This window comes from Petaurus breviceps, unplaced genomic scaffold (assembly GCF_028583685.1).
Source record: "Petaurus breviceps papuanus isolate PSGF00001 unplaced genomic scaffold, PetGlider_PUasm1.0 37, whole genome shotgun sequence".
Taxonomy (NCBI): domain Eukaryota; kingdom Metazoa; phylum Chordata; class Mammalia; order Diprotodontia; family Petauridae; genus Petaurus; species Petaurus breviceps.
In genome coordinates, this window is record NW_027186296.1 from 34391401 (window position 1) to 34414924 (window position 23524).

Sequence of the window (23524 nt, forward strand, 5' to 3'; positions counted from 1 at the left end):
GATGGATGGATGGATGGATGGATGGATGGATGGATGGATGGATGGATGAAAAAACGTTTGCTAAATTTTACTATGTGCATTCACTATGCTAAGCACTGGGAATACAAATGAAAAAATCAGAGATAGTTTCTGCTCTCAAGGAACTCACATTCTAATAGGGTTTCACTTACAAGTCAGAGGAAATGTCACATTTGGGGAGGAAATGGCCTCAATGTCACAGAGGAAATGGCCCTCAGGGAAAAGGACCATAGCAAAAGCAAATAGCAATGCATTTCTTTAAAGATGTTTCACTTAATTTAAAAAGAATCATTTCTGTTCCTCATTTTGTAACAATTTGAAAATGCCAAGGACTTTGATGAGAAATTTCTGCACCTTAAGGAACTATAGTTTGTAGAGATGGGTGGTGGGTAAAGGCATTAGCCTCAGTAGAAGTATTTGCTGTGTCACATCTCTATAGAAGTTGCTTCCTGGGATGATGACTGCAAGAACCAGGCTGTAGGCAGGGTTGGTGGTCTGGGGGCAATACTATTCCCAGCATTCTGGGTTCTAGGTTGTTTCAGTTAAAGTCTGAATTGAGGTGGTGGTCATGGTGGTTTGATTTGCCTGACTCATGATGCCTCCTATCTCTCCTACAGTGCCTTCCTTGCTGTTTTAGTCAGGCTAACTTGTCTGTCCCATAAGTAGCAGTGTGTCAGCAGTGGTGGCCCCATCTTCAAATAGCTGCTTTCCTGATGACAGCTTGGGGGACTGGACAAAGGAGCAATGGTCTGGTTAGGCATTGCTATTCCTGGGACATTTGGGTTTACCTGCCAATCAGTGGTTGGTATAGGTTGTGGTGATAAAAGAGGGCTTTTCTCTACAGAGATTGTTCCCTTCAAAGATTGTTGTGGACACCAAGTTGGAAACATGGCTGGTGGTACTGGGGAAAGTATTGTGATTTGCAGTATTCTTGAAGAAAGTGCCCTATACTGACTCCATTCAGGTATGCAGGCAATGAGTAGCCGAGGCAGTTTGACTTGCTTGATACATACAACTCTATCAATCTCTTAGTGTGCCTTGTTGCACAAGCTTCCATTAATCAACAAGATGAAGACATGGAAGGGTAGAAGGGTGGAGCATAAATAAAGTCAAGAAGGTTAGGGTCAATGGATATGTATATACACTGAGGATACTGGTCTGAATGAAAGAACATTGAGTTTGGAATTTGAGCTTTAATATCGTCTCTGCCACTTACTACATGTGGTTTTGGGCAAATTACTTAATCTCCATGGCCTCAGTTCATCTATAAAATTAGGGGGTTGGGTTAGGAAAGCTCTAAATCCCTTTATAGTATTAAATTTATGATCCAGAGTAGATGATAGAGTTGGGGGGAGGAGTGCAAACCTGAGATTAACTGACATAGTGAATTCCCAGTGAGAAAACTCATAATAATGTAAATGCAAGCAGGGTGAGATTTTTGTTGTTTTCTTTTTGGAGTTCAGTTTCCCAGGCTCAGGCTAAATTGCAAACATCTGAAGGATTGATCGAGTTTGAACCCTGATAGTTCACAGCTGTGCTGAGTCACACAGGTTTCATGCCTACTGGCTCTGAGCTCATCAGTCTTTGTTATATATTCTGGGAGGTTGGAATTTTGCTTTGGGGGTTTGCTCATGAGAAGGATCTTTTGATTTCCTGGTTGAGACTCTGAGTAGTCATATGTTCAGTCTCCCAACTGCTTAGATGTCTGTGCTCCCTCAATCCAGTGATATATGTAAAGTGTATAACAATATTGCTTTACTCAGACAGTTGAAGCCCTGTCTGTTAATCTTTGTGCTAATTTCTCTGCTTATTTTTTTCCAAGTTCAAGGTGCTGGCTGACCTTTCCCCTGAACTAGTGAATGTAATTAAAAGTAGGATTGTTAAACCCCTTTTTGAGCAGTCTTTCCTAGAAAAGCAGATCAAAGAATCTGCTAATAGGCCATCCTGGGTATGCTATGGTGCTTACTAATACAAATAATAAAGACCAACCAATCAACCACAAGCATTTACAAACTGCCTAGTAAGATCTGGGCAGTGTTAGGTACTGAGAATACAAATTTAAAAGTGAGACAATTCTTGCCCTCAATGAGCTTACATTTTGCCGGGTCTGGAGTTCTTTACCTGGAGTCCATATCTATGAATAGATTTCAAGGGGTATGGGAATTTGGATGGGAAAAAATCAGCATCTTTAATTTCACAAACTTCTAACTGAAAAGGTAACATTTTCTTCAATTATTTAAAAGCATCATTCCAAGGAAAGGTCCATAGGCTTTGCCAGTCTGACCAAGGATCCTATGACACAAAAATAAGGTTAAGAACCCCTGGGCCAGGGGGATACATCCAAAGATAAGCAAATAGTGGCTATATACAAAATATCTTGTGATTGAGTGAATGCACTTAGAATTGGATAAGTTATTAAACCCTTCTCAAAGGGGATGACACATGTTCTGAGCCTTTTTTGGATGTATGGGTTCCAAAAGGTGGAACTGATAACTGATAATCATGGGAGATAACCTGTGCAAAGGTGTGGAGGTGGAAGATAGAATAGCATATACAGGAAACTGCAAATAAGCCTAACTAGACCACAAAGTTCATGAGGGAGACTAATATATAATCAGCCTGGAGGTATTTTAGATGCCAAACAAAAGGTTTTGTATTTTATCCTAAAGGCAATGCGGAACCAGGGAAGCTTATAGAGCAGGGATAGAGCAGTCCTACCTCACTTTGGGAATATCAATGTGGCATTTGCCTGGAAGTTGGATTTGAGAGAGAAAAAACTCAACTGGGAAGCATAGGAATAGTCCAGATGAGAGGTGGTGAGGGCCTGATCTAAGGTAGTTGTGGTGTTAGTAGAGAGAAAGGTATGGTCACAAGAAATGCAGTAGAGGTAGAATAGACAAGACTTGGCAGCTGATTGGATATGGAGATGTGAGAGTGGATGGTCATTCAGTCAATAAGCATTTACTAAGTGTCTTCTGTGTCCCAAAACTATGCTAAGAGGCAAAAGGCTGTGAGGAGCTCACAATTAAATGATGGTAAATGAAAGTAAAGAGTTAAGGATAATTCCTAGACTACAAAGTAGTGATGCCTTTAACGTCAGGGAAACAGGAAAGTTAGAAGGGAAAGTGATAGAGATAATGAGTTATGTTTAGGACATACTGTTTAAGATATATCCATGTGACTGACATTCAGGTAGAGATACACAGGAAGTTGTAGATACAGGCCCAGGGCTTAGGAGAGAGATTATAGGATGGTAAGATCATAGATTCAAAACTGGAAGGAACCTTAGTGACAAACTAGTTCAACACCTTTATTTGACAGATAAGGAAACTGAGACCTAGAGTAATAAAGCTACTTATCCAAGGTCACATAGATAGATAAGAGCTAGATATATTGATTTGAGAATCATTTATACAGAAATGATAGTTGAGCCCATGAGAACAGATAAGATCAGAAAGAAGAAGAGCAAAGAGCCCAAAATAAATCCCCGTTGTTCCTCCATGCATGCACAGAGAGTAGGATATGAATGATGATCCTGCAAAAAAGACTGAAAAGGACTGATCAGACAGGTAAGAGAAGAGCCACTAAAGCACAAGGTTACCAAAACTCAGGGAACAGAGAGTTTCCAAAAGGAGGAAGCAGTCGGCAGTGTCAAACCCTTTAAAGCATCAAAGATGAGGACTTAGACAAAGCCCTTGGATTTATCAATTAAGAGATCATTAGTGACCTTGGAGAAAGTAGATTCAATGGAGTGATGGATGGGGGTGGGGCAGGGGAGCCAGACTGCAGGAGTTTGAGGAGTGTGAGGTGAAAAGATGGAAGGAATAGGAAGTCACTGAATATAGACAGTATATTCTACTTTGGCTATAAAAGGGATGGGGAGAGATACAGGATAATAAACTAAAAAGATGGCAGGACCAAGTAAAGGATTTTTAAAGATGTTTAAAGGCAGCATGGAAGGCGCCAGTGGATAAGAAGTTGAAAATCAAGGGGAGAGAAGGAATAATCCCTTTTCCACAGGACAGAGAATCAAGACTTCAAGAAGTTAGTTGGTCGGGGGCGGCTAGGTGGTGCAGTGAATAGAGCACCGGCCCTGGAGTGAGGAGGACCTGAGTTCAAATCCAGCCTCAGACACTTAAAAAAAACTAGCCATGTGACCTTGGGCAAGTCACTTAACCTCAATTGCCCTCCAAAAAGCAAACAAAAGAAAAAGAAGAAGAAGAAGTTAGTTGGTGCTGGCAAGAAGGGGGACCCTTTCCTCCATGACTGGAGCAAAGGAAGAGAGAATGGAACTGAAGCAATTTGAAGTGTGGAATTGGGGAGGAAAGGGAGCTCTGGACTTATTCTGTAATTTAAGGTTTTAGAGAAATGCCTAGGGCACTTAGAGGTCAAGGAATTTGTTCAGGCTCACAGTCAATTCTCATGAGAGGCAAGACTTGAATGCAGGTCTCCCAGGACTGATCCAGTTCCGTTATACCCCACTGCCTTTTGAGATAGAGATGATAGGCTAAGCCATGTAATTTCAAGGACTAAGGAGAAAGCACAGCCCAGGGCTCTTCCCACTACACCATTGTGGCTAAAATACAGGATGAGGCTGGCAAAGTAAAGTGGCTAAATGCCACAATTTGGATGATTCAGTTCTAACTGGAGGCACTCTCCCCTCAATTGGCCCCAGAAATGTCTCATTTATCCACTTTTTCTGCCAGTACAGATCTGACTGAAGTTTTTGGTTAGTCTTCCAACCTGGCAGTCCCTCTGTACCCCCTGCTGTTTTTTTCTTCAGTTGTCTTGGCTACTTCTGAGTCATAACTGAAATAGAGTGCCTGTATGGAAATGTGCTACAATAAAGGACCACCCCCCTGGGGTGTAAAGGAATGAAGAACCCAAAGCTAAAACAGCCTGGAGACTGTTCCTGTGAGGTAGTGAGTTCCTCAACCTTAGAGATGTTTAACAGAGACTGACTGAATGATCACTCTGGGAAGTATTGTAGAGAGGAAGGAAAGGGAATAAGTATTTATACAGTACCTACTATGTTCAAGGCACTGTGCTGATCTATATTTAGATGTCCTGTAGCTTATAACTCCTTTCAGTAGGAAAGATGAGACAAATACACAAATAAACCTTAAATAAAGTAGAACATGACATGGTGGACAAAATGTTGAATCTGGATTCCAAAATCATGCCAACAGCCCCCTCCCCGACATGTATTAGCTGTGTGACCATGGAAGGATCACCTAATCTCTCTGTGCTCCAATTTCCTCAGCTGTAAAATGGAGGAATTGGGCTGGGAAAGGTAATGATATTTCTAATTCTTACCTCCCAGGATGTGGTCAGGCTTAATCAAGGGCAGTGCTTTGGGCAGAAACTTGGATTTGTGGTCAAAGGCTTTGTGTTTGAATCCCAGTTCTTTTTATGCATAACCTGTGTTACCTTGGATAAATCACTGAACCGCACTAGGTCTTAGTTTCCTCCCCTGCCAAATGAGGAAGCTGGACTCTAAAGAAGGTCTCTGAGGTCCCTTCCAACTCCAAATTTATGATTCTAAGAGAATATATGTAAAGTATTTGGCAAATGTCAAAGTGTCATATAAAGATTAGTTATAAATATATGAGAATTCAAAGACAGGAAGGATTCCTTTCTGTCTAAAAGGACCAGAGAAGGGTTCATGGAACACATAATAATAACCAGCATTTATAGAGACCTTTAAGACTTAGAACAAGCTCTACAAATATTATCTCATTTGACCCTCACAATTGTCATGGAAAGTAGATCCCATTATTATCCCCATTTTACAGATTAGGAAAGGGAGGCATAGAGAGGTTGACTTGTACATAGTCCCAAAGCCAATTAGTGTCTGAGACTGGATTTGAGTTCAGATCTTCTTGACTAGAGGTCCATCACTCTATCCACCAGGCCACCTAGAATTCGCATGGAAAGTTACCAATCTATCCTAGCTCACGTTGTCTTAGAACATTTTATCTAGACTTCTTTGCTCCTATCATTTTGTCCCTTCGGTTATACCAGTTTGTGTGTTAGTTTGGTGTTTTTTATGTACTGCTTCTGTGATTTCCCTGAAGGGAAGAATCCCCTAGAAGGAAATTCCCTCCTGATTCAGTTTTACCTCTGCTCAGCAATTTATTACCTTACCTTAGAGAGTTGCCTTAGATTCATGCCTACAATCAAGGAGAGGTTAAATGATTTGTTCTGGGTCACCCATTACATTATATACAGAGATGAATATATTATGTCTCTCTTATTGAATGTGTAAGCTCCTTGAGAGTAGGGATTATGCCATTTTTCACCTTTTTACCACCTAGTATATAGTACAGCACATGTGTGTGCTGAATTGACACAAATTGAAGGAGATCTTTAAAAGTATGTACAATTTCAACCAGCAAGAGCATGTGGGTTGGATGTCTGTCACCCAGCACAGACCTTGCCCACAGGCCCTTTGCTTCTGGCTCTTTGAGATTTCCAGTTGAATCTTGTAGACCTCCTCAGTATAGAGAAATTTCAATTTCTGCCTCTCTCTGAAACCCCTGGTTGCTGTCATCTTGTCCCCTATCCACTGGACTATTCTGAGACTCCCTAGTGGAAACAGACTCAATGGTCCTATTTTGCCTTGTATTATTGAAAGTTATTTGAAAGTCTCTGAACTTCTCTTTGAAACAAAGACCCATCTTTATGAATAGCAGCAACATTCTTCCAGTGACATGGCAAAGCATGAAACACTACAATCTCTGAAAAACTGAGCTTAAGACTCAACCAAAGGCATGTAAGCAGGTTGAAATGCATTACAAACAAGGAATTATAAAGTTAATATAAATTATAAAGGATGTGATTATAAGAGAAGTGGTGTATATTAAGAAAGAAAAAAATCAGGCTGGGAGGGGAGGACCCTCAGTCTTCCTGGCCAAAAGAGAAACAGTTACTATTTAGTATTTACATTCACTCTGTGCTAACTTTGCACCCCTTGTAAATAAACCCACCTGCCTTCCTCTCCCTTCTTCTCTCCTCCCCTCTCCTCCCCTACCCTTTTCTCTTCTCCTCTGCTCTCTTCTCTTCTTATCTTCTCCCCTCTTCTCTCCCCAAAAAATGAATGATAGAAAAAAGATGAATTTATCCTGTGAAGAGAGGGAAGGTTAATGGATACATTTCCTATTTGTATCCTAGGCATCCTCAGGATCTCAGAACTTGGAGACTGCCCCCACTGAAAACCAGCACAATGTGTCTGATGACCACAGTGATATAAGGGAAATTAGCTTTGAAAGACTTTGAAGCCTGATCAGATCAGTATCAGGCATGACTTCAGAGCACTGATGAAACATGCCTGCCACTTTCTGGCAAAGAGATGATGGAACAGAGAAGCACAGAGCTATAAGGACAGAAGGTGAGGAGAGAGTGCATTCCAGTCCTGGAGGACAGTCTGGCCAAAGAAATGGAGACAGGAAGTAGGTTATCATGTCTGTATGAGGACCAGAAAACAGGCCAGTTTGTCTGAAATGTAGAGTACAAAGGGGAAATATGTGTAATAAGGCTAGAAAAATAGACTGGAGCCAAATTATGAAGGACTTTAAATGCCAAAGAGAAGTTTCATATTTTATCGTTGGGCCAATTGGAAGCTAATGAAGCTTCTCAAACAGAAGAGTGATAAAGTCAGAGTTATGCATTTTGGAATATGCTTTGGGCACCTATGTGGGGTATGGTTTGGGGGGGGGGGAAGAGTGATTTGGAAGGATATTGCAAAAATCCAGATGAGAAATGGTAAAGGTATGAACTAGGGTGATATCTTGTATGAGTGGAGAGGAGAGTATGGATGTGGGAGATGTGAAGGTAGAATCCCTATGACAGCCACTGATTGGATATGAAGGATGAGGGGAAGCAAAGAGCCAAGGATGTCTCCAAAGTTGTGATCTGCATTTTTGGAGGGAATACCCAGTGCTTTAAGGTAATACCCACATGGCTGAAATCCAAGCCCACTGGAGCATTTTAATATCATACATTGTTGTTTCACAGATGATTAGATTGTAAGCCTTTTGAGGGCAGGGAGCATGTGTTCTGACTGTGTTTGCCCTCCTTCAACTAGCATAGTGCTCTATAAGTCACAGATGTTCAGTACATAGACTGAGAACTGAAAGAATAAGCTGATTGATCGGGGGTGTGAGAGCACCCTGCTCCAAGGCAGAAGCAGTCCTGGGGTTCCTTCCAGCCCTCTGATTCTCCAATGGCTCTTAAAACCCAGTTAAAAATTAAACAGAACAGCACAGGGGTGATCAGCAGGAAGTTAGCATTTATTTTGTTCTAGTTAAGTCATTGTTTCCCTGAGATAAATGGGACTTGCTGTAATGAGACCAGTGGTGTGCTTTTATTAATAAAAGAGAGGCAATATGGTGTAATAGAAAGGGCACTGGGGTAGGAATCTGGAGACTTGGGCTTTGTCACCGCTTAGTTTCATTACCATGAGAAAGTCAGTTTGTCAAAGAGCTTCTCTGGGTCTCAGTTTCCTCATATATAAAATGAGGACATTTGACTAGAGAAGGTCTCTTCTGTCCAACTCTTAGCATTCTCCAATTCTATATTGCTAAGTGGACCAGTAATCCTCTTTGCAGGCACCACCAGGGAAAAGAGATGTTTGGTCAGGGTTTGACTGTAAGCAAAGCTCCCAACCAACAGCCCTCCTTCACTGACCTGAAGTGAAAAGAGGGAAATGAAATGGTTGACTGTTGAAAAGACAAATCAAAATAGGCCTTTGGTGGGATTTTCCTATGGAGGAGTTCAGTGTACCTGAAAGCTACAATACAACACGTTCTTAATCCCCAAACATGATTGCTTTGTTAGCCAGTGTTTTCAATTCCCGCCGCCAGGCTCTAGGCCTTCCCCCAGCAGCACATGCTGGCTGCAAGTGTGGGTGGCTCTTGAAGGAAGAGAAGACAGCTGCTGTCATGTGTGTGTTCTGTACCACATCCAGCATGTTGTGGGCTTTCCATAAATATTAAACAGTTCTAAGGCTGGCTCCCAGTTTAGGAACATAGGAGTGAAGGATTGTAATAATACTATAATCATTTTGCTTACTCCCATGGTTCCTTGTCCATTCTAAGGCTACCATTCTAATTCAGGCCAAGGTTATTACTGAGGCAGAGCTGCTCACTTGTTGTTTGGTTTCTGTTTTCTCAGCAAAGGAAGATGGCATTTGAAACAAATGAGAAAACAAATGGCAAAACTAAAATGACTAACAGGTACATAATTATTACTAATTAACTGATAACAACAACAATAATAATGAATTGCACTCAGTTTTAGCACTAATGTGTAAGTCCTAGTATGTTCTTCCAATTCTTAACCATGACCAATTTGTTTTACAGCAGCATAACTGTAATGACTAATTGTTGGTAGTGAAATGGTTAAGATAGGTTTTAAATTTCTCTGTATGAATATTAATCAAATTTTCTCTTTCAAGCAAATGAAGATGATAAAAATCATGTTTAAAAAAAAACCAGTGTAGTATAATTTAAACTATTTTAAAAAATGAGTAACAGGAAGGCAATACCCAAGATAACAAAAGAAATTGTAAGAGAGAACCATGGTTCCCTTTATTACTTCATGACACTTGGTCCAAAAGAATTGCCTCCTATCCCTAAAAGAGCTGACAGATATGATTGCTGAGATACTGTCATTGATATTTGATAGATCACAGGAAATGGAAGAGATACTGCAGGATGAGAGAAGAGGAATTTTCCAAAGAGGGGAGAGAATAGACTATAGGCAAATGATCTTGACTTGAATTTGGGGGAAAATTCTAGAAGTAATTACTTAAAAGATGGTTGGGAAATATCTAGAAAGGAAATCTCCATTATACAGTCATCATACTTCATCAAGAATGAGTCATGCCACAGAAAAACCTGGAAAGGCTTACATGAACTGATGCTGAGTGAAATAAGCAGTACCCAGGAGAACATTGTATACAGAAACAGCAACATTGTGCGATGGCTAACTTTGATAGACTTAGCTATTCTTAGCAACGCCAAGGATATAAGACAACTCTGAAAGACTCATGATGGAAAAAGCTATCCACATCCAGAAAAGGAACTATGAAGTCTGAATACAGATCATAGCATACTATTTACTCTCTTTTTTGTTTGTTTCTTCTTTCTTGTGGTTCCTCCCATTGATTCTAATTCTTCTGTACAGCATGGCTAATGTGAAAATATGTTTAATATGAATGTATATGTAGAGCCTATATCAGATTGCACACCATCTTGAGGTGAGGGTAAAGGAGGGAGGGGGAGAAAATCTGGACCTCAAAATCTTATGGAAGTGAATGTTGCAAACTAAAAATTAATTAATTAATCTATTTTTTAAATGGCCCATACCAGAATAAACTCATCTCTTTTTTTTGGACAGGATTACTAAATTAGTAGAGAAAAAGGAATGCTATCAAAATATTTTATCTAGATTTTAGCAAGTTTCTTTTTTTAATTTTTAAATATTTTTTCAGGTTACATGCAAAAACAAATTGTTAACTTTTGTCTTTTTTTAAATATGAATTTCAAGTTTTCCCTCCTTTCCTTCTTCTACTCCCCCATCCCCGAGCAGAAAAGCATTTAGATATAGATAATACATGTTCAGTCATGCAAAACACATTTCCATGTTAACCATGTTGCAAAAGAAAACACAATCCCCCTCCAGAAAAAGAAACAAGAAAAAATAAGGAAATTTTTTTTAAAAGTATGCTTTGATTTGCATATAGACTCCATCAGTTCTTTTCTTGGAGATGGATAGCATTTTTCATCATAAGTCCTTCAAAATTATCTTAGATTATTGTATTGCTGAGAATAGCTAAATCATTCACAGTTGATCATTACACAATATTGCTGTTACTTTGTACTTCTCCTGGTTCTGCTCACTTCATTTTGCATCAGTTCAGACTCTCAAATTCTGTCATTCTGTGAAACTAACCATGATAGAGATTATCAGTAAGTGATTCACAATAATAAGTGTTCAGAGATATTCAACCACTTTTCCATATCACATAGCTAATAAGTGTTTGAACTAGAAATCAAACCAAGGTCCCTGGGTTCTGAATTCAACCCTGTTTCCACATTAACACACTAAGAATGTCAGCTCAGAGGTAGCTAAATGACAGAGTAGGGGATGGAGGTTATACTTGGACTCGGGAAGACTGGAGGCCAAAACTTGACAAAAACACCTACTGACTGCGTTCTGCTAGACAAGTCATTCGACCTCTCTCATCCTCAGTTTCTCCATTTGTAAAATGCAGATGACAATATCACTTACCTCACAAGGTTGTTGCTGTGACAACCAAATTAGCTTTACATATGTGTATATGTATATGTTGCTGTTGAGTAATTTTTCAGTCATGTCTGACTTTGTGACCCCATTTGGGGTTTTCTTGGCAGAGATACTGGAGTAGTTTGCCATTTCTTTCTCCAGATCATTTTACAGATGAGGAAACTGAGGCAAACAGGATTGAGTGACTTGCCCAGGGTCACCAGCTAGTTTTGAGGACAGATTTGAACTCAGGAAAATGAGTCTTCCTGACTTCAGGCCTGACACTCTATTTTCAGTGCCACCTAGGTGCTATACACACACACATACATTTATGTATATATACATATATCCACAGAGACATGTATATATGTATATATGTGTGTGCATACATATGTGTATGCACATATATACACACATATATCCATATCCATATATGGATACACTATGAATAGAGTAAGCTAGAACTCAGGAAGTCAGGAAACTAAAATGGGGTCATGAAGAATTGGACACAACTAAAAAATGACTCAACAACATTATGCATAAGTATTTTATATATATATATATATGTACACATATATAATCACTTTGCATTTTTATATATATTTGTACAAATAAATATATATTTATTTATATCACTCTATATGTGCTAGCTGTCATTATTAAGCTGCTAGGAGAAAAATGTCTCTAGTTCACCTCAGTATAATTGGATATGTGCTATATGCCCAGCTCTGTGCTAGGCTCCGTGGGGACAGCAAAGTCAATGGTCAGGGAGGCAGTATTTACACACACAAAACAGTCAGATAACACATATAGGAGGGTGTCTGACTGAGTGCCAAAATTCTTAGCCCACAGTGCCTGAAACTTGGTTAGTGGTTTTTCAGAAAATACTTCATGGTGATAATGATGAAAATGAGATGATGAAAGCCTAGAGAGTTTAAACAAGAAAAACCACAGTAACCAGTCCAAGGTATAATGGTGGTTATTGGGTTTTTTTTCTACCCCTTTACTAGAGACTCATAGATCCAGAGCAGGCATTTCTGCTAATTTAGGAGCCGTAGCATTTTGCAGCTAGAAGGGATCTCTGGAATGTGTAGGCCAGGAGTTTTCTGTGTCATGGAACCCTTGGGCCATCAGCTTGAGGAAGCCTATGGTGAAGCCTGTTTCTAGTCCAATCCTCTAATTTTATAGATGAGGAAATGGTCTGAGAGAAATCAAGTGCCTTTGGCCAAATACAGTTATCCCTTCCACATTGTGAGGTTAGGGGTGCATCACTCCTCCTCTCCCCCGCCCCCCCGCCAAGATCTGGAAAATTCACCCCAAATTCTTTGGCCTTCCCCTAGTACCAGAAAAGAAGCCTAAATGATTATGGTATTAGAAGATAAAACCTTTTTTTAAATTTTTTTTTTGGAGGGAAGGCAGGGCAATTGGGGTTAAGTGACTTGCCCAAGGTCACACGGCTAGTTTTTTGCGTTAAGTATCTGAGGCCGGACTTGAACTCAGGTCCTCTGGACTCCAAGGCCAATGCTCTATTCACTGCACCACCCAGCCACACCTGAAGAAAAAACATTTTGATATTATACAATACCATACATATATTTTATGAATTTCTGTGTTTCTAAACATTTTCTGCGTCATTGGTTGGCCTTCATGTATCATCTGTGGTTTCCACAAAACTCTCAAAAATTTCCTATTGAATTTCTTATGCTGACCTATGATATATCAAAACTGCAATAGGTAAAGTCGTGATGTGGAAGAGATAACTGTACACTCAGCTAGTAAATGGCAGAGACAGAATCTGAGGTTGGGTTTTCTGACCTGAAATATGGCACCCTGGCTCTTCTACCACAGTCTTAAGGACTTCCGAGGTTTTTTTTTTTCCCCTTTCTTCCACCTTAGGAAATATAGACAGAGTGATCTTATCTGCTAGAAGCTACTCAAGTCCTAACATCTGAAAAAAAATGTCAAAGATGAAATGAGCAAATAAGTTTTGGAAACAGGCAAAGCGTGGCCATAGGCAAGGGTCTTTCACTCTGAGCCAGTTTCCTGCTCTGTAAAATAGAAATGACAATACTAGTACTGTAGGCCTTACCAGGCTATTTTGAGGAAAGCACTTTGTAAATTATAAAGTGCTATGGAAATGAAAAATTGCTAGCATTTTTCCCAGGTTTGTAATCCTTTTAAATGCTTTTGAAACTTGTAACTTTTGAAAAATGGCCAGGTTACAGCTTCCCCTTTTACTATCCCACCAAACATACACGACACATTCTTAAATTTGGTAGAAAGAAATAATGAATTCCAGGTGGAGCCCTCTGCTTATAATTCATTTTAGTCAATATTTATTAAGTAATTACTATGGGAAATTCTTTTTTCCCTAAGGGCAAAAGATACAAAATTGAACCAAGATAGGGGCTCTCTTTTCAAGTTTGTTGTTTTTTTTTTTTGTCTACTAGGAGAAGCAAGGCAAATACATAAATGATTATAGTACGAGTTAGATGATAGTGGATAGAATAAGTACAAACAAGGCTCTCCACAACCCCCAGGATCAAATATAAAATCCTCTGTTTGACTTTCAAAGCCTTTCACCACCTGGACCCTTCCTACCTATTTCTATATTACTGCATTTACTCTATGACCTAGAGTAGAGGCCTTTATGGTAACTGAAGGAGAAGGAAGATGGTTTCAGTTCTCCCACATATACAATCAATTGCACAAACTTCTTATTTCTATCTTCATGTCTCTGATGTGTTCCCCCTTCTCTTCACTAACATGACTCCCATCCTACTTCATTCTCACATCACCTCTCACTTGAACTAATTTCACATTTGGGCTCTGAGGTATTTTGTTTCCTGTCAACACAAGGATAAAGAGGATTTTTTTTAATCTGGGCATCCAGATGGTGCAGTGGAGAGAGCACTGGACTTTGACTGAGGAAGAACTGAGTTAAAATCTGACTTCAGACATACTAGCTGTGTGACCCTGGGCAAGTCAGTAGCCTCATCTGTAAAATGGGGATAATGATAGCACTTAAGAGTAAGCATCAAATGAGATAACATTTGTAAAGTATTTTGCAGACCTTTTTAAAGTTCTATATAAATGCTACCTATTCTTATTAAAGATGTATCTCAGTCTAGTTAGTGATATACTCCCCTCCCCACAAAAGTTGTGTAAATTGAATTTTTGTAAACTGAATCTTGTTTTAACCACCCACTTTCGTTATAATTTAACGATGTTTCATCATTGGTTCTGACTGATCTTTAATTGGCAATGGCCCTAAACACTTCAGTTTTAAGTTTCTTGGCAACTTGGTTTCTTTGACATGTAGTTAATGAGCTGTAAAGCAATACTTCCATGTGCTAGGGGAGTTCATTATTTAAAGGAACCCTACAGTGCCTCCTTTTGTAAAGTGAAGAATCCCCTCGAGATCCAAATAGCAAACCTCTAACTTGTTACTTTGCAAATTCACATTTTCATATATCATGTCAAATTTTCTGGAAGAACATATCTGAACTCTATTTTTATTTTTCTCTGAAGAGTATCTAGATGTTATTTGTTTTAAAACAAATTTTATTGTTGTCTTTTTTTACATCATCAGAATGTCTCCCAATATCACTCCATCACCATTCCCCCATTTTCAGAGAGCCATACCATATGACAAGAAATACTTTTAAAAAGAAAAAAGATGAGAAAGAGAAAAATCAGCAAAACCAATCAATACATCAAAAAAAGTCTGAAAATATATGCAGTGTTCCATATCCATGTACCTCCTACTTCTGCAAAAGAGGGGGAGGTGGGGGAGGTGTCTACTCTCTTCTTTGGGGCTGTGCAGCTTCATTGTTATTTTACAACATTCACTTTTGACTCTTTTACATTTACATTAATGTAGTCCTTTGTATATATTATTTTCTTGACTGTTTACTTTACTCTGCATCCGTTCATGAAGATCTTTCCATGCGTCTCAGTATTCATCTAAATCATCATTTCTTATAGCATAGTAATATTCCACGATATTAATGTACCACAATTTGTTTAGCCATTTCTCAATTGATCAACATCTATTTTGTTTCCAATTCTTGCTGCCATCAAAGTGCTGCTATAAATATATTGGTGTAAGGACTTTCTTCTTATCAATGACCTGGCTTGGAGTATAAGCCTAGTGGTGAAATTTCTGGGTCAAAGTGTACAGACATTTTGATCACTTTATTTTCATAATTACAAATTACTTTCCAGAATGGTTGTACTGATTCATAACTTCCTCCAACATTTACTATCCCTATCTTTTGTCATTTCTGACAACTTGCTGGGTGTGTGGTGAAACCTCCCTCAGGTTTGTTTTGATTTACATTTCTTTTATTAGTCGTGATTTGGAGCATTCTTTCATAAGGTTGTTAATAATTTTCAATACTTCCTTTGAGAACTGCTTATTCATAACATTTGATTACTTGTATCTATTGAGAAAAGGGGAGGATGGTTAGGTGGCTAGGTGGAGAAGTGAATAGAGCACGGCCCTGGAGTCAGGAGGACCTGAGTTCAAATCCAATCTCAGACACTTAACACTTACTAGCCCTATGACCTTGGGCAAGTCACCTAACCCCAATTGCCCTGCTCTTTCCCCTTCAGAAAGAAAAAAAAAAGAGAAATGACTTTTGGTTTTATGTGTAGCTATATAAGGTAAATTATATATGACTATATGCATATGTGTGTTTATAACTATACCTATGTCTGTCTGTCTACCTATCTTTCTATCTATCTATCTTGGATACCAAAACTTTATGTGAGAAATTGATACAAAAGGTTTTTATCCCCATTTGACAGCTTCTCTTCATATTGTCCTACTTTAATTTTATTTGTGTAGAAGTTTTTCTGTTTGAAGTAATAAGTTCTCTGATTTATTTTTTGTAATTGTCTCTGTCCTTTGTTTGATTAAGAATGCACCTCCTACTCATAGGTATTAAAAGTATATAATCTGCTTCTCTTTTAATTTTTCATGGTATAATATTCAATTTTACCATATTATCCAGTTTGAATTTGTTGAAGAATATGGGGTAAGATGTTAGTTAGTAAATGTTTCTTCCAGATCACTTTCCAGTTTTCCCAAGAGTTTTCCTCAGATAGAGAACTCTAACCCAAGTGATTTATGCTTTCTAGTTTATTGAACACAAGATTATTGAGTTCCATTGTCTCTGATTCTCTCTTACCTAGTATGTTGCACTGATCTACTTTTCTATTTTTTAACCAGTATCAAATGGCTGTTAAAATTGCTGCTTTAGGGGCAGCTAGGCAATACAGTGACTAGAGCACTGGCCCTAGAGTCAGGAGGACCTGAGTTCAAATTTGACCTCAGACACTTAACACTTACTAGCTGTGTAACCTTGGGCAAGTCACTTGACCCCAGTTGTCCTGCCTTCCCCCCTCCAAAAAGACAAAAAAAAACCTGCTGCTTTAGAATGTAGCTCAAGGTCTAGAAGTGCTATTCATCCTTCATTCTTGCCTTTTACATTATTTTCTTTGATATACCAGATCATTTATTTCTCCAAATTAACTTTGTTATTGTTTTACCAAGTTCTGTAAATTCTCCTTTTGATAATTTGATTAGTAAAGCATTAAAACTGTAAATTTCATAGTATTGTCATTTTTATTATATTAGCACATCCCAGATGTGAGCATTTACTATTATTTCTGCTATCAAATTGTTCTTTATTTTTATAAAGGAGCACTTTATAGTTAAATTTACCTTGGTATTATTTTTGTGATTTGGTAGGTTAATCTCACACTATTTTATGTATTTTGTAGTTATAGAAAATGAGATTTCCCTGTCAATTATTGCGTCATATTATTATTGTATAGAAATGCTATTAATTTTTGTGGATTTATTTTGTAGACTGCAACTTTGCTCAATATGAATTGTCTCAATTAATAGCTTTGCTGGGGGGCGGAGTCAAGATGGCAGAGTAGAAGCACAACCTCCCCTCTGCTCCAGCTTCCACCTTCCCGAATCAATGTGAAAAGGGGACTCTGAACAAACTTTGGAGCTGCAGCACCCACAAAATGACACAGAGAAGCTAACCTCCCACTGAGGACAGCCTGGCAGGCCAGCAGGAATTGGCTAGCGCAGCACTCTGGGAGCTGAGCCCAGGCCCCTGGTGAGCCAGAGGTTTTAGCCCCAGGGCAGCCTGACCAGCAGCCAGCAGGAGGGACTCCAGATCGGCAGCAGCTGTGGCCGTTTCCAGAATTATCAACACACAGATGCGAAGGACAAAGTGAGAGGTCAGAGCAGTCTGGACTTTGGGACCTAGTAAGTGGGAGTATATCGGCTTTTGCCCCTGGGGCAAGAAGCCACTGAGATGATGGCACAGCCAGCCAGTTCCATGTGGCAGCTTCAGCTCCTGGCCTGCAGAGTGTAGGGGGACCAAGCACCAGTCTGAGGGGTAATTGCTTTTGCTTTAACCTGCTTGGATCTGAATTGCAGTCTAGGGTGGAGGTCCTGGAGTGTGTGTCCAGCTTTCCAGAGCATGTGGAAGCCTCAGAGAGGGCACCCATCTAATACCTCCGGCAGCTGAGAAAACCTTTGGGACAAAAGCTCCCCTGTCTTGTGGCAGAGTCCTACTGTGGCAAAAAGCCCAGGAGTCAAGTGACTGAGGGGCGACATGACCAGGCAAAGGAAATAAAGCAGACAGAAGATTCCAACATTAGATTTCTATTTTGGGGACAAAAAGGAGCAAAGCATGAAACAGGAGGAAGACAGTGAAGTCAGAACTCCTGCACCAAAAGCTTCAAAGGAAAATACGAGCTGGTTACAGGCCATAGAGGACCTTAAGAAGCATATAAGAGAAATGGAGGAAAAATTGGGAAGAGAAATGAGAATGATGCAAGAAAAGTATGAAATGAGAGTCAACAGCCTGACCGAGGAAAATAACATTTTAAAAAACAGACTAACTCGAATGGCAAAAGAGGCTCAAAAAGGCAATGAGAAGAATGCCTTAAAAAGCTGATTTTGCCAGATGGAAAAAGAATCTCAAAACCTCACTGAGGAGAATCATTGCTTCAGAATTAGATTGGAGCAAATGGAAGGTAATGACTTTATGAGAAATCAAAATGCTGTTAAACAGATCCAAACAAATGAAAGAATAGAAGGCAATGTGAAATATCTCATGGGAAAAACCACTGACCTGGAAAATAGATCCAGGAGAGATAATTTAAAAATTATTGGACTACCCGAAAGCCATGATCAAAGTAAGAACCTAGAAATCATCCTCCAGGAAGTTCTCAGAGAAAACTGCCCTGATATTTTAGTACCAGAGGGCAAAATAGAGGTTGAAAGAATCCACCGATCACCTCCTAAAAAAGATCCCAAAAAGAAAACTCCTAGGAATATTATAGCCAGGTTCCAGAATTCCCAGATTAAGGAGAGAATATTACAAGCAATCAGGAAGAAACAATTTGAATATTGTGGAAACACAATCAAGATAACCCAGGATCTGGCAGCTTCTACACTGAGGGATCGAAGGGCTTGGAATATGATATTCCAGAGGTCAAAGGAGCTGGGATTAAAACCAAGAATCACCTACCAGCAAATCTGAGTGTCATGTTTCAGGGGAAAATATGGTCATTCAGTGGAATAGAGGACTTTCAAGCATTCTTGCTGAAAAAACCAGAGTTGAATAGAAAATTTGACATTCAGATACAAGAAGCAAGAGAAGTGTGAGAAGGTAAACAGGGAAAAGAAATCATAAGAAACTTATCAAAGTTGAACTATTAACATTCCTACATGAAAACAATAATTGTAACTGATGAAACTTTTCTCAGTATGAAAATAGTTCAAGGGAATAGAAATATATATATGAGGGTATATGGGCATATGAATACATATGTGAATGTATGTATATATGTTTACAGGTATGCATAGATAGAGGGCACAGGACCAATTTAACAGGAAGGGATGAAACTTAAAAGGTGAAATTAAGAGGTGAGAGAGGAATGTAATGAGAAGAGATGGGGAGAGATAGAATGGGGTAAACTATCTCATATAGAAGAGGAAAGGGAAAATGGTTACAATGGAGGGGAAGAATAGGAAGGCAAAAAGGAATGGGTCAACCTCATTCCCATTAAATTTGGCTGGGGGAGGGAATGAAATACACAATAAATAGGGTATCTCACCCTACAGGAGAGTAGGGGGTAAGGGGATGAGAGGGAAGGCAGGCTGGGGGGGAGGGAAGTTGGAAGCACCCACTTTTGAAAAGGGATAGGATCAAAGTAGAGAATAGAACAAGTGGGAGGTGGGATAGGAGGGAGGGAAATATAGTCAGTCTTTTACAATATATCCACTATGTTATTGTTTTGCATTAGCCACACATGTACAACCTATACTGAACTGCTTATCTTCCCAGTAAGGGTGGGTGACAAGGGAGGAAGAGAATGAATCTGGAATTCAGTTTTAAAATCAAATGTTTAAATATATATAGATACGTATATGTATATACATATATATACTAATATTAATACTATTTTACATGTAATTGGGAAATAATATATACAGGCACCGAGGCATAGACATCCACCATGCCCTACTGGAAAAGTCGAAAGGGGTATGGAAGAAAATATGGGAGAGAGCAGGTTGGAGGAGGGCATATCCTGTGGGACTGCGATTTTGGGAAGGTGGGTAGGGGAAAAATGGGGAGAAAATTTGTAACTCAAAATCTGGAGGAAACGAATGATGTAAATCAGAAGTTAATAAAGCATTTGAAAAATGAAAAACATATATCTTTGCTGATTCCCTAGAGTTTTCTAAGTAAACCATGATGTTAATTTTATCTTTTCTTTGTCTACTTTTACTTCTTCAATTTCTTTCTCTTTTTAAAATTACCATTGCTAGCATTCCTAGAACTATATCAAATAATTGTGAGATTACTCCTATTTTTATTGGGAAAGCTTCTAGGGTATCCTCATTCCATAGGATACTTGCTTTTAGTTTTACGTAGACATTTTTATAACAAAAAATGATTCATTTATATTTATATTTTATAAGATGGTGTTTATTTTAAAGTTTTATTAATGCGATTTGTTTTTGTGGCATCCATTTTCCTGATACTGTGTGCTTCTCCTCCCCCACCCCACCATTGAATTCTCCCTTATGACAATAAATAAACAAACAGATAGATAGAACAGACAAGCAAAAGCAAGACCGTTACTTAGGTTGACAGAGTATACAAAGCCCTAACCCTCTCTACAAGGGTAAAGGAGACATGTTTCATCAATTGTCCAAGAACAAGATTAGTCGTTGCTAATAATCAGAGGTTAGTTGTCTTCCAGAGTTGATTTTGTTTACACTTGTAGACATTATATTATTCTCCTGATTCTGGTCATTTCATCTGACATTCTTTTCATGTTTCTCTGAATTCCTTATATTCATATTTCTTGCAGCACAAAAGTAGCTCACCACACTTCTATACTAAAATATTTTTTCAAGTCTTCTTTAATCAATGGGCACCTACTTTGTTTCTAGTTTTTTGCCACCACAGAAGTGCTATTATCTATATTTGATATGTATTTGAGCCTTTAGTATATATCAGGCTGTTTTTTTAAAATGTTTTATCTCTCTGGGAAATATGCCCAGGCATGGGATCTTCATGTCAAAAAGTCTTAACAGCTTAGTAACTTTTCTTACAAAATTTAAAATCATTTCCTAAAATGCATATAAAATACATTTTAAAAACTTATTTATAAATGGCTCATAGCACTGCACCATAAACATTGTTGAAAATAAAATAACCATCACAAAATAAAATGTTTATATAGATAGCTACATATCTATCTATGGCTTGATTTCTATACTGGGGTAGGACTTGCAAAAAAAATAGCATTTATTACCAATTATTTATACCAAAATGATATATAATTTAATCTCAGGACAGGGAGACTTTGGTTAACAAATAAATTTTTAAGTTTTGATAAGTCCTCGTCAAAATGGGTCAGTAGTCCCCATTGCTTCAAAATGATTAAAAATCTAGTTTCTTTGCCCTTTCCTACCCAGACCTCACTAATATCTACCAGGTGACTCTCAGAAGCTCAGGAAGCAGAACTAAGAGTTAGAGGAGAGAAAAAAGCAAGAGAAGAAGCAACAGAGTTGTTTTTCAAGTGTATGAGTTTTATGAAGCAAGGTCCTTGGTAGTAAAGGTTTTGCAGACCAATAACAATTTGTTATAGATCTTAACCAGAAGTTAGGATTGTTGGTTCAGAGATGATGACTCAGAAACAAAACTATTCAATATGGCAGGAATATGGGCCAAGCTGGAAATGAAAGGGGGTTTTACTGGTGGTTTTCTAAAGTCTGTGTCTAGTTATGAACTAATTGAGAAAGCAAGGTCTATAACAGTAACAAAGACAAGCATTTATTAAGTACCAATCATATGCTAGGCCCTGTGATGAACACTGGGAGTACAAAGAGGAAAAAAAAATTCCCTGCCCTCAAGGAGCAGAGTGTCAGGCACACAGAAAGAAGTGAATACATATTAGTTGAATTCAATTCTACTGAAGTAGTGAAGACAGAAGCTAATTTTATATAGATGGGGCTGTGAGTCTCAAGACTAGTTGACCATTTGGGGCATCATGTCTTCTTACTATACTGTGGTCACATCTTACAACATAGATAAGACAAAAGAAGGTACTCAGGAGTGGTTGTTTTTTATCTTGTTAGTTTATAGAATGTTAGCTTCTTGAAATTAAGGATGATTTCATCATTGTCTTTGCATCCTTAGATGATAAAAGTATTAGTATCCGAATTGTCCAGATGAGGTTCAGAAAGCTTGCATGATTGGTTCAAGGTTACATGAGGTTGCTTTAAAGTCTAAGCTACCAAGCATCAGGATTAGAATTCAAAGTCAGATTTCTGATTCAGCACTGTTTCAATTCAAATGCATTTAATAAATTAGTATCCAGTGTGGCATATTGGATAATGTGCAGGGTTTGGCATCAGGTAGCTATGGGTTCAAATCTTACCTCAGATATTTCCTATGTAGGATCTTGGACAAGTTACTTAATATTAGTGTACCTTACCTTGTGATCTACTTTGCGGAGGGGAGTTCCCCACCCAAATTAAATCAAAAAGCCTTCCTTCCCTGTATGTATGAAGAGCCTCATGTTAACTGCAAGAGATAAAAAGTGAAAAATAATGACCAGTCCCAGTTCTCAAGAGCCTGTATTTTACTCAAAGGGATGAAAACATATCCATGTAGATGTATATGTATATGTGTTTGTACATGTATGCATATATATGTGTCTGTATGTGTAATGCAAGGTTAAATTTGATAAGGGCAAAAGTGACATCCGGACAAAGGGGAAAATTCAAAGAAAAGTTTGGTGGAGTTTTTTTTTTTTCCATATCTCCATATCTTCTGAATTCAAAGTGTGACTAAGTATCAAGAACATATAACTAGGGGCGGCCAGGTAGCACAGTGAGTAAGAGCACCAGCTCCAGTATTGAGAAGACCTGGGATCGAATCCCGGGCTCAGACACTTAGCACCCACCCAGAAACACCTGGCCGTGTAACCTTGAGCAAGTTACTTAACCCCAATTACTTAGGGGCGGCCAGGTGGCTCAGCGAGTAAGAGCACCGGCTCCAGTGTCGGGATGACCTGGATCAAAATCTGGGCTCCCAGATACTCAGCACCACACCCAGAAATAACTGGCCGTGTAACCTTGAGCAAGTTACTTAACCCCGATTGCTTTAAAAAAAAAAAAAAAGAACACATAACTAAAAATTGGAAAAATCTATGGACTTCACTGACATTAAAATGCACAGAATATAAGAAGTTCCACCCTTATCCCCTCTCTGCCTGTCTTCAACATTCTTGAGTTGAGGGACAGGCTTCAAGGTAGGCTTGTCCTGGAACTGAGCCTAGAACTACTATTTCCCCATATGAATGCTTGATTTCTGGCTGTTTTGCCCCTTAATTACTACCAGGTCCAACCCTATGAGTTTCTACTCATAATAAAGTGATAACCAACACCCTCATTTTACAGATAAAGAAACTGAGGCCTAGATAATATATTTGCTATGCTTAGGGTCACACTAAATTAGCTGCAGAAGACTGGGGTTTCTTGATCACTTACTAGAGTACTCTTTTTACCAGGCTGCCTTACCCATATATACAAGCAACAGAAATGTAAGCCTGGGGAGAAGCTGGTAGATTACAGTTATCCCTTTCATGTTGTGGGGGTTAG

The 23524-nt window shown here is 38.8% G+C and overlaps 1 long non-coding RNA gene across 1 annotated transcript in view; it reads right to left on the minus strand.

Moving 5' to 3' along the window:
- LOC138169083 (uncharacterized) overlaps positions 1-23524 on the minus strand; it is a 116105-nt gene that overhangs the window by 51601 nt on the left and 40980 nt on the right. The gene's annotated exons all lie outside the window — the stretch shown is intronic.